Source organism: Manis javanica, chromosome 2 (genome assembly GCF_040802235.1).
Source record: "Manis javanica isolate MJ-LG chromosome 2, MJ_LKY, whole genome shotgun sequence".
In the NCBI taxonomy this organism is placed as follows: Eukaryota; Metazoa; Chordata; class Mammalia; order Pholidota; family Manidae; genus Manis; species Manis javanica.
In genome coordinates, this window is record NC_133157.1 from 10239339 (window position 1) to 10251319 (window position 11981).

Genomic DNA, 11981 nt, shown 5'->3' on the forward strand with positions numbered 1-11981 from the left:
CAGGGCAGTCATTTAATGAGCACTTACCAAGTGCCACCCCTCATCTCACCATCCCTGCAGTACCCCTGTGAGAAAGGGGTTATAATCCAGGACTGGCACTTGGTACATACCCCTTAGTCAGTGATCTGCAGGGGTCACCTGACCTCAGAGCACGGGCCCTTTCCTCTCTGTCCATGTGGTGGCCGTCCATAAGACCCAGGCCTGCCCCTGTCTCTGATCCCCGTGCCTCCCCCACTTGGTGGCAGCAGCAAACATGGCTGACACCCGAGGCTCTGCTCCAGGTGCTGACCCAGAGTTTCCCAGAGCCTCGCCTGCCCTGTCTTTCCATCTTATTGTCCGTTCCATTTGCTCTTTGCAGCCACTTCAGTAGATGGCAGCCCTAGATTACAGATGAAGAAACAGGTATGAAGGGGTGAAGTGGCCTGTCACACACAGAAGGGGCAGAGGCCATTGCGCAAACCTCCATAGCCCTGACCCACCTTGACCAACCTGACCAGTTTACCCCCAGGGCCACTCCTGGTCCACCTCTTGCCTCTGTGCGAGTTAGAAAAAGGTGCCCCCTCTAGGGTGAGGTAGCCCTAGGCACACAGCTTAGCAGTGGCTTTTGTGCAAGAAAAAGCATCTGTTTCTCTCTTGCCATCTTCAGAAGTGAAGCAGACATCCTGGTTCTGGCCTCTGGGAGGCCCAGTCTGTTGGAGGCTACCCTAATGAGATCATAATCTGACGTGATACATTATCATGTAACTGAGCCAGATAAGATGGGGAAGGGATTGATCCTGCTCCTGGGGGTACAGGGAGTCTTCATAGCAGAGGTGTCATCCAAACTGGGTTTTGAAGAATGCCTAAGAGTTCACCAGCTAGACAAGAGATGGGGGAGTCCAGGCAGGGGGAAGAGTGTGAGCAAAGGGATGGAGGGGTGTCAGCCAGTGGTGTTTGGGGACCCAAGAGAAGTTTTTTTGGCTGGAGAGTGTGCAGGGGTAGGAGGGGTATGGAGCAAGGAGAGGGGAAACTGGAAAGGGCTCCTTGGTCCCCACCCCTGGGCACCTCCCCGAACAGCCTCACAGGGCCCAGTGGGTGGGGGCAGGATCCCTCTGGGGATGAGGGGAAGGAGTCAGGGACACTGCAAACAGGGGCAGCAGGGACCGCCACATGCTCTGCCAGGTTCAGGGCCACCTCCCTGCTGCTCCTTCTGTCTCCGGCAGCAGTAGGTACAGCAGGCTCTGCCAGGCTGAACACCTTGGTCTGCAGTCCAGCCTGGCCCTCCTCCCTGGGGTACTGCTGGACGGGGTCTCCCCAGAGTAGGCGGGAACTCTCCTGCCTCCCCATGGAAGTCTGCTGTTTTCTCTCTCTGCTTGGGGCCTTCAAGGCCTTAAACCTCACATCTGGGCTACAGGGTTTGGGCTTCCACAGTCCCATGCACAGCCTTCGCTGGGAACAGCTGATATTTCCTGAGTGCCTCCTGTGCGCTGGGCACTGGAACTAACACCCAGGACTGCACTTATGGGGCACACCACCTGCCCTGTGGACCCAGTGTCCCCCATTCTGCAGATGGCGGCCTGGGCTACCAGAGGTTCAAGAGCTCCCCCATCCTCAGAACCAAATACCCAGACCCCTGTCCTTGCATGGTTAGTCAGCCACCCCTGGATAGATTTTTGTCCCAAGCAACTCAAGTCTGGGCTGAGGGTGGAAGCACCTAATAAGGTGGTGGAGAGAGCCAGGTGCAGCTTGTGCCTCGCAGGGGCTCAGGGCTTCTTCTCACTCAGCCCTGCCCCACCTGCACTCACCTCTGTCTGGAGAGGGTCCCTGCCCCCCCCAGGGAGGCTGTTCAGGCGCTCCTTGGCTGTGCCACATCCTCTGGCCCCAGCAGCATTCGAGTTGGCCTGGGGTCAGCAGTCTCGCACCCCCAGTCCCAGCCCTTGGGCCCTTCCTTTGCCTGCCCCTACTGTGGGGCTGTCTTGAGTCCCAAAGCCAAAGTGGCTTGTCCCTCCCTCCTCCTAGGGAGCCTAGCATCCTGTCCCCTTCCCCAGGCCAGGGTGACCCCCAGAGAAGGACAAGTCACAACAGTACCATTTATTGTCAGAGACACCACAGGGCTATCAGAACTTCAGGGCCCGTGGAGAGGAGCAGAGGAGGAACAGACACAGACAGACAGAGGCTAAGGGCACAGAGCTGTGGGACCTGGCAGGGTTAGCAAGAGCCCCAGGCTGGGGGCCCCATTAGAAGCAGGGAGAGGCTGAGGCTGCTGGGAGGAGGTGGTGGTCCAAATGCTTCTGTCTGACCTCAGGGGACCCCAGTTGGGCCTTTCAGAAGTCCCCAGGTGAGCTGGGAGGAGCCCCCATGCGAGCGCTCTAGAAACCTGGCAGGAAAGGGAACCCTTTGGGCAGGGCTGCCAGAGAATCATGGTGGGGGTCTCCTCCCAAGATGGGGAGAGGGCTGGGAGCTGAGGCTGAGGGAAGATCTTGGGTGGGATTCTGGTTTGGGTGACCCTGGGCAGTCTCTCTCATCCCCTCTCTGAGCCTCAGTTTCTCTGCAGAGCACCTGCCTGCCCAGAGGGCTCCCTGACCTGCCAGGAGGGAGTTTCAGGCATGGTGAGGGACACACAGCTGGCAGCCTTCACTCCCTGCACCTCTTGTTCAGGCCACCTGAGCGGCTCTTGGGATGTGAGGGGGGTCTAGGGCATCCAGAGGGCAGGGCAGGTTGGGGGTCCAGAGGGTGGGGCCCAGCCATAGGCCCAGGTGGAAGGGCTCCGTTGCTATGAGGGGCCTTAGCAACGCACCCATTCAGTGGAGACAAAGGCTCTGTCACTTGAGCGCAGAGGCGCTGCAGCGCAGCCGCTCTCTTGTTCCCAAGAGAGACCCGCTGTGTGGGCGAGGGAGGGGGAGGGTTGGGAGCTGGGAATGGGGGACAGCTCAGGACCCCCTGCTGCAAGGCCCTCCCAACAGGCCTGCAGGGGGCGCCACCAGCCCATTTTGAGGAAGGGGAAGCTGAGGCTCCAAAGGACTGGGACACCAGCCAGCTGGGGAAGCCGGCTGGGGGAGCTCTGGGTCATACAGATCTGGGTTCAAATGTGCCTGCGCATACAGCCGTGCCTCAGTTTCCCCATCTGTGGGGGTGAGGATTGCCCCTGGCTCTGCCACTGACTCTGGCTAGTCCCAACTCCTTTCTACCTCAGCTTCATCTGCACAATGGGAAGATGACAACACTTCATTGCTGGGGTGGCCAGGTTAAAGCAGTCAGCAGCCGTCGGGGTTTATGCCAGAGCCCAGGCTAGGAAGCGCTGCATGAACAGGCCTCTTGCTCTGGCTGGAAAGAATCACATGGTCTGAGGCCTGGCAGCCCCCAGAGCGTCTCTGGTTTGAGACTATAGGAACTCAGGCCCAGAGAGGCTGCCAGGGTCCCCGCCACTCTTCCTGGGCCAGGCTGAGCTCCCCAGCCTCAGTCCTTGCTTTGAGCAGGACCTGGGGTGGCCCTAGCCTTACCCTGCTGCTCACGGGCCCCCATCATGCTCTCAGCTGCCCAGCAGGGGAAACGGGCCTTGGAGGACAGCACTCACTCCTCACTGGGTTTGGAAGGGCTGGCAGACCACAAGCCACCACAACAGTGGCCCTGAGAGTGGGGTAAGCCTGGGTGGCTGGGCCTGGGGGCCAGAGGGTATGGGCGTGAAGTGGAAGGTGGGCTTCTTGCAACCTGCTTCTCCCGGAGGAGCACTGCATGGCCACCCCGCGCACCGTGTGCTAATGGACGGCTTTCAGGCCCCCGCAAGGTGAGAAAAAGGCAGAGCGAGAGGAAGGGCCCTGAAACTGTGGGAGGCCGGATATGGTTGCTTCTCAAATCACTTCCATTCTGTACAGGGGGGTGGGGGGTGTCCTGGCGCCAAGGAGAAACGGGGAACCCCCAAGGTGGGAGCAATACCTGAAGCCTTGAACACCATCAACTCCACAGCCTGAGGACAAAGGAAGCCTGTTGGAGAGTGAGCCCCCCGCCCCGCCCCGCTCCTGCTACCCCTTGCCTGGGGTCCTTGGCTGCCCCACCCCCAGTGGCCTTGGCATTCTGATTCTGCCAGCGGGCAGGCAGCAGCCCCCAGCTGCTCCCATATCCCTTCAGCCTGGTAACTGAGGAATGGGGTCCTTGGGTCCCCAGGGGAAGCCCCCACCCCCACTCTGCCCAACCACTTGCCAGCCCCTTGGTAGAGCCCTGCCACCCCGGTCCCAGCCTCCCCGGTCTCTCCGGCTGCACAGTGGAGAAGGTTGTGGGCATTCTTTAGCTGGAGGTCCCTAGTGGGGGAGACACTTTAGATGAACTTTTGGAAGGCTGAGGCAGGAAGCTCTCTCTGCTACCCCACTCTGGATGGGGAGCTCATAATCAAAGACCCTAAGAATCCACTCAAAGGTTTACCCCATGATTAGTATAGAAACTAAGGCCTAGGGAGGGATAGTAACTTGCTTAAGGGCACACAGCAGGTGAACTAGGAGCTGGGCTGGAACTCCTGGCTGGACTGGAAGTCATTAAAACCATGCCCTGTCCCAAGCACCTGAGCCTCATCTGCCCACCTGCCTCCAGGAACCCCAGCCCACTCTGTACAGGAGCCCAGGGAAGGTGACCCTGGGCAGACCCTGCCTCTGGGCTACCAAAGCCCCCTCCCTGTCGCCTGCTTGCTGCGGGGGTGGGGAGGAAACGAGCCGTTTCTAAGCCAAACTCACGCCTCACAGTTGCAGAATTCCCTGGGCCTCAGTCTCCTTGTCTTTAAGATGGGCTAATAGGATCTGCTGTTGCCTTCCCAACTCTACCTCAGCACTGGGGAAACTGAGGCAGTGGTTAGCACTTGGCCTTCCCTCTAAGAGCCAGGTGTTTTCGGGGTGGAGCCAAGGATCTGGGGTTGTTTTGGGCGGCCTCCTAGGGATCTGAGGGCCTAGAGCAGAGTCCTGGACCCACAGGACTGGAGCAGGCCTGAAAGGAAAGGGCAGGGGCCCTGGGACCCCAGTTGTTGGTGGGACCTCCCAGCCCTGGGGCCCCCATGCCTGCGTGCACAGTGAATGCCTCCACTGCCTTCTTCTCAGTCATCCTCTGCAGGGTACTCTGGACCTGGGGGACAGCATGGAGTCAGGCCTGGGTTCCACCCTATCCCCTGTAGGTAAGCCCCGCCCACTACCCCCCCAAACTCACCTCCCCATTGTAGGCAGCACAGACCAGGAAGATGTATGGCCCCTGGGGACAGAACCAGCATGTGGGTGAGGGTCGCTGCCTGTGAGCACCCAACTTCCCCACTGCCTGGCCTGGGGCCACAGCAGAGACACACCCAGAGACACCCAGAGACATTCAGAGATGCAGGCTGGTAAACACAAACTGCCCTGCCCTTCTTCCTGCACTTGGGAGGAAGCATCTGGCCTTCTATGGCAGAGAGAACCAGGAGAGGCCTTGCTCCACTCGACCCCATGCCCTCATCCTCTGGCCACCAGACAGCCTCTCTGCCCTCTCTCCCTCAGTGCCCCACCCCTCTGACCGGCATCCTCACAGCTTTGCCAGGGTTGTGGGGGTTGGGGGTGAAAGAGGGGACATCTTCCTGAAGCTCCAAGGCTAAATCAGGTCCTGGGACAGCAGACCTGTGGCTGCATTCTGATTGTTCCCCTAGCTGAGTGCCTCTCTGAGCCTCTGTCTCTGCATCCAGATAGTGGGGATGAGGCCAGGACTGCCTCCTGCTGGGTGTGAAGGACTCGGCACAGTGGCTGGGTCATAGCTGGCTTCTCCCCACACACATGAGGATCAAGAGGACCCGGTCACTCACAAAGCGCCACCACACTTGGGGTGACACTTGACCCTCACAGCAAGTCCATGGTGGGGGTGTGGATTTATTCTCCCCAGGTGATGGACAGTGATGCTAGGGCTTGGGGGACGGAGCAATGAATCCCAGGCTGAAGTGCAGCCCAGCAGGTGGGATTCGGAGCCTAGGACTTCCTCAGTTTCTACCTGGACAATGCAAGATAAATAGCCCCTGCCCTGAGGCTCAGACTGGAGGACACAGGTACAGGTCGGGGAACACAGAATTCCCTATGCAGAGAGCCCTGCTGCTCCCCCTGGTTCCCGGTGCCCACTGGGCTGACATCATCACCAACCGGCTCCTAAGGTCCTGGGTCCTTCCAGCCGCCACATCCAGCCTGTTCTCTGTCCACAGCCTCCACACAGCCTTCCCCATCCTGTCTCCTTTTGCCCACTCCTCACACCCAAACAAAGGCATCTTTCCTAACTCCCACCCTACCATGCCTGCATCTGCCTGGCATTCTCCAAGGCTCCCTGGTACTTAGACAAAGTCTGAGCTCCTTACGCCAGCTCTGGGGATGCTGCGCCATCTGGCCCCCATGCCTCCTCCTGTTCCATTTGTCACCGGCTCCCCACTTACTCAGGTCTCCCTCCGTTTGATCCTCCAGGCTCCCCTGACTTAGAGCATTCTTGTCCCCTTCCCCTTTGGTAGTAGCCTTTGGTACTAGCTGAGGATCACTCCCTTTAGGAAGTGCCTGTTCCACCTCCCTGTGTGGCTCCTCTGTCCCTGCGGAGCCCTGACTGTCCCTTGGTCTCAGCCTCAGTCACGTCATGTTGTGGTTGTGTGGTTTTGGTGTCTGTCTTTCCCTCAGGCTGGGACCTCCAAGGGCGGATTCTTTCACTCTGCGCACCGCCAATCTCCAGTATGCAGCCCAGTGCATGCCCAGGGAGGTGCTGAGAAGTAAGTGCTGAGTGACTGAAACAAAGCTCGTGCTGGTGGCACTCTGGTTGTGCCGGTGTTGTTTGCCCTTTTCAAGTATCATCTCAGTTGAACCCCACAATGATCCCTTTATATAGAAGTAGAAATGGAAGACTGTTTCACCTTGTCTAGGTCTCCCAACAAGATGCAGCCCAGGTAAGTGTGAGCTACAGCTGATTAGAAGTGAGGCTCCAAACCATGCCCAAAGAGTGAATGAGGCCGGGCTGAGTTCACTCCCTCTGGCCCCAGGCCTGCTCCCTGGCCACCGGAGGCAGGGAAAGAGCGTGGTCCTGAAGGCAGGTCCTGCCCAGCTTGTACCCAAGACAGAGTGAGAGAGGGACAGGGTTGGAGGTGGGGCAGGGAGAGCAGACACCAAGAGATGGCAGGTGTGATGGAAGAGAGAGGAGGCAGAAGGCCAGGCCTAGGGAGGGCAGGGAGGGGCCCAGAGAACGCAGCTGTGAGCCTGAGTCAGGGACCTGCCCAAAGACGCTCACAGGAACATCGGAGCAGGCCCAGGTCTCATGCCTTCTGACCCCTAGAAGGCAGCCCATCCCCAGGAAGGTCTGAGGCTGATGGAAGGGGGCAAGAGAGGCCACACTCAGAGAGAAGGAGAGGCAGCGCAAGAGACAAGAAGATGGGGCCAGAGGTCAACAGAAAGGGAGACAGAGAGAGGCCCAGGAAGAGTCTGGTGGGTCCAGGCCAGAGGAGAAGGCAACAGGGATGGGGACTGTGACAGAGAGGCCACGATGGTGGCACCGGCTCCATGGTGGCCTCTACCCATAGACAGAGAGGAGTTGGAGTAATTGCCATGGCAATGGGCTGCTGCCTCCTTGCCGCTGTGGCCAGGGGGAGACCTGGGCAGGGTCACATGGCTAAGCAGGCAGAGCTGGAATTAGAGCCCATGGAGCTGGGCAGCAGGCTCTGGGATGAACGGCTTGTCTGTGCCAGGGAAGGGGGTGCAGTCCTGCCCTCTGTCCCCTATGGCTCAGGTCAGACAGGTCCCTGGGAATTGTACCTCTTTAGGAACAGCCTGAGAACCTCAGTTTCCTTCATTTTCCAGGCCCCACAGACCCTCTTGCCTCTCTCCATTCCCATGCCTGCCTTGTGGCGGATGGAGGATGGTGGGAGGATGGTCCAATGTGGGCCAGGACCTGGTGACCACTACTGTCTGCTCCCCTCCAGCTCCCTGCTGCATCCCTGCCTGGATGCTTCAGTCCCTCGGCTTGGTCATGGGCTGCCTCCCCACCCAGTCAGCTCGTCAAGAATAGGGCGATTTGCAGCCCGCTTTGCTGCCCTGTCCCCAGCACCTAGTTCAGTGCCTGGCCCCTAGTGGGCATTCAGTGAATATCACACGAGGGATGAGTAACTGGTCAGGGTGCCCCTCCCACCCCCAGCCTCCCAGCCCCCAGCCTCCCAGCCCCCAGCCGTGGAAGCTCTTGTAGGAACCAGCCAGGCCCATCTGTGGTCAAGGGCTGAATAGCCTGATGGCTGAGAACACACACACTGGACTCGGGTCCCCAGGGTGGCTCCTTCCTACTATGAGCCGTGGGCAAGTGGTTCATGGTGTCTCAGGTTCCCCATTTGTAAAGCATGTTTGGAGATATAAATGAGCCTGGCCCAGGCTTTGGAGCACCCAGGCATCCTACGCAGGTATACAGCCTCAGCCTTCTCCTTTGAAAGGATGGCAAGTCTCCAGTGAGCCCAGCTCGGTATACAAGGACCCTGGATAGAGTCTGCACCTGATTTCCTGCTGTCTTTGCCCATCTCTGGGCCATCTCATTTCTCAGCCCTGAGAGGTCCCTGGGAGTCCTGTTCCCTGGGCTGAGGAGAGCTGGGAATAATGGGTGCAGACAACAGGGAGAAGTGCTGGGCTGCAAGGGAGGCTAAGGGGAAGAGCAGGGGTAGGGAGGGCCCTCCTGGGACCCACCTCCCTCCCAGCACTAGCCCTCTAGGCGATGGCTCTCTGTGTCCATGGCCCAGTCTGGTCCCCCACAGGTCTGCAAACCCCCTGACCCATGTCTGTGGCTCCAGGACACAGTGACCAACAGGCAAACAGGAGGGTCCCTACAGTCCCACTGTTACTGCTTCATTTATGTGGGTTGAGCATCGTCCTTCTCAGCAAACCCTTCTCTCAACTGCTGTCCTCACTGTTCATGCTGCCTCACTGCAAACCACTGCAGACCCCAAGGGGAGAGGTCACTGGGGTCCTGCATGGCCATCCTTGGCTTCCTGCTGAGGCCAGAAGCGGCTCCAGCCCGGGGGCTGCACCCTCTGCCACACCCTTGAGTGTCAGGCACAAGGGGTCTTAATGACCCTCCTTTTGGGCCTCAGCTTCCTCAACTGTCAGATGGACCACCAGCTCCTCCCTGACGTGCTCTTTGATTCCCTCCACTTGACAATGTCCCCAGGTGCAGTGTTGTTGAGTCCTCTGACAAACTGGTCACCTCCTCGAGCTCCAATGCACGTCAAAGCCCTGGTCCCGGAGGCTTCAGGGCCATCAGTACCTGGAAGGAATTGAGGCCCACAGCGGCATAGGCCCAGGCCGGGCTGACGTGCACCAGCATGCTGACCAGCCAGGTCAGGCCCAGGACAGGCAGCAGGACCAGCACGGGCTTCACTGTGGCCTTGCGGGACAGCAGGCAGGCCTGAGGAGAGCCAGGTGGCCTGGGAGTGCCCGCAGGGTCTGGGGGAGGGCAGCACCTGGGAAGGGCCTGGAGAGGGGCCAGACTGCAGACCAGGGGCCATGGCTCAGGATGCAGGTGTAGCTGGGAACGCTCAAAGGCTGGACCTGGCTGTCCCAACTCAGAGACCCAGAGATGGCATGAAGTAGGGGCAGTGGCACTGGAGAGATAAGAGCCCCAGTCCCAAATCCAGCCCAAAGGAAGCAGATGGCAGCTGCTCAGAGGGAGGGCTTAGGTCTGTGCTGTGGAGCCAGGCAGCATGGACTCAGGAAGGGCTGCTGCTTCCCTCCTCAAGGACCCCTGGAGCTCCCCGGCTTTTCTGGGATCCACTGGCTTGGGCTTCCCTGCTGCTCTTGGCAGAGGATGGGTGGGAAAGAAGGCCAGGGTGTCCTCTCTCTAGCAGGATATGGCCCTGAGAGTGATAGGGGTTCTTGGCAGTAGTAGGGAGCTACATCCACCCTGAACCTGAACCTCTGTGCGCTGCCTGATTCAGAGGTCTCTCCTACCTTGTCCCTGTTAGGCCAATCAGTGCCTTCTGCTGACAGTGAGCCCCCAGGGCAGTGGCTGGCAACTACATCCCCCTCCCCCTCACATACACACGGGATCAATTACCATCTCCATGGGTGACATGCCTGGACACATGCTTACACACGTCCACATGCAGGAGCATGCATGCACACACAGCAGGGACATGTACAAGCCTGCTCACTTATAGGCATGCATCCATGAGCCCACATGGCCACGCTCACACCCACCATGGACTCATGTGCTCACAGCCAATAAGCCTCACGTCCCACTTCTTCCTGACTCCTCCAGTCTGCGGCCTCACCATATCTGGATACTGATCTGCTGCTGTAGGCAGGGCTGCGGGCTCAGCGTGCAGGTGCCGTGGCGGGCGCTGGATGCAGTGACCATCACCACATGGACCAGGATGCAGGTATTGGCCTGGAGACCTGGTGTCAATGGGTGAAAGGGCCTCCCCTACCCACCCATGTCCTCCCACTCCAGGCCCCCGCCTCCCTACTCACGGTCAGCACAAAGAGTACAGGCCCCACAAAGTCCAGATGATATCTGTGTGCACATTGAGCCAGCAGTGTCCAGCGGCCACGTAGTCGGGGGGGGACATGGCCAGGGTGATGGCCACGATGGCCACAGGCATGCCTAGGAGAAGCAGGGGTAAGCTCAGGACCAAGTCACCGGCTCTGTCCTCTCTGGGACCCAGCCCCCACTCCAGAGCCACACCCACAGCTGTCCTGCAGGGCAGGCATCCTGGCAGGCACTGGAAGGTCTGGGCACAGGGTTCGGTGGGCCTGATACTTCTGGGGTGGCATTAGGGCCCTGAGTGGTTGGAGAGCAAAAGGCTGGGACTGAGTTTTGGGCTTAGGGCTGGGAATTGGAGGCTGGGGATTATCTGGTCACAGATCAGGAGACAGCACTGGTGGTGGGGACCTGAAGTGGCTGAAATGGAGGAGGATTAAGAAGAACTGGAGTTGGGTAAAGCTGGAGGCTGATGGAGCTGAGAAAATTGAGCCTATGTCAGCAATGGGGGCTGGGCGCCAGGTAGAGATGGGCATTGGTGGTGCTGGGCTGTGGGGTGATATTGGGCACCAGTGGAGGCTATGCGGGGCCAAGATGAGAACAGAGCAGGAGTGGGGAGCAGGGGGCCTCACCCCAGCCTGTGGCATAGTGGAGCATCATCCCGGGGCCTGGGCGCAGGCTCACAGTCACCACCTTGCTCCACAGCAGCAGGCCCTCCACCAACATCCAGGAGAAGGCAACCAAAAAGAGGAGGTGCACTGCAGCCGTAACGGCCACACACGCCACCTGAGGTAGGAGGCTAGATGTGGGTGTGGCCCCACCGTGGGTCCCACGCTCCTGCTGGGCATTGCCAGCCCACAGAGTGATCAGTGGGTAAGGTCTCCAGGCAGTGCCCTGAGCCCAGTTCCACCACCAGGGCCTTTCATCTCTGGGCCCTGCTGCTCCCAGAGAAATGGAGCTATATGAAGATGTCAGGGGCAGCCCAGAAAAGGTAAAGGTGCTTTACTGGACCCCTGTGCTCACAAGCCCATCCACTGGCTGCCTACCTACCTTGCTGGCCTTTGCCCACTCGCTGGCCATGAGGAAGCCCTCTGTGGAGGCCAGGGAGAAGGTAAGGTTCTTGGGGACGGTGGTTCACCCAGACTTAGGGACCCTGGACAGGCAGAGGAGTTAGTTAACAAGGACATCACTGGTAGCCTGCACCCTGGTCAGCCTCTGCCACCTGGGTCCCTGTGGACAGGCCAGTGAAGGCAGGGATGGCAGCTCCACAGGGGACCCACAGCCTGAAGGGTCTGCTGGGATCAAGGATCGAACTGCCCCAAGGAGGGACGCAGAGGCCCACAGGGCAGGCTGGACCCAGCTTGCCTCACCCAGCTGCCAGGAAGAGCAAGAAGGTGGTGGCAAGGACACAGAAGGACACACCACAACCCACAAATGACAGCATCCTCAGCAATGACTCCTCCTCAGGACCTCTCTGTGGGAGGGACAGAGACCCCAGAGTATAGTGGCCTGTTACCACCCTGACCTGG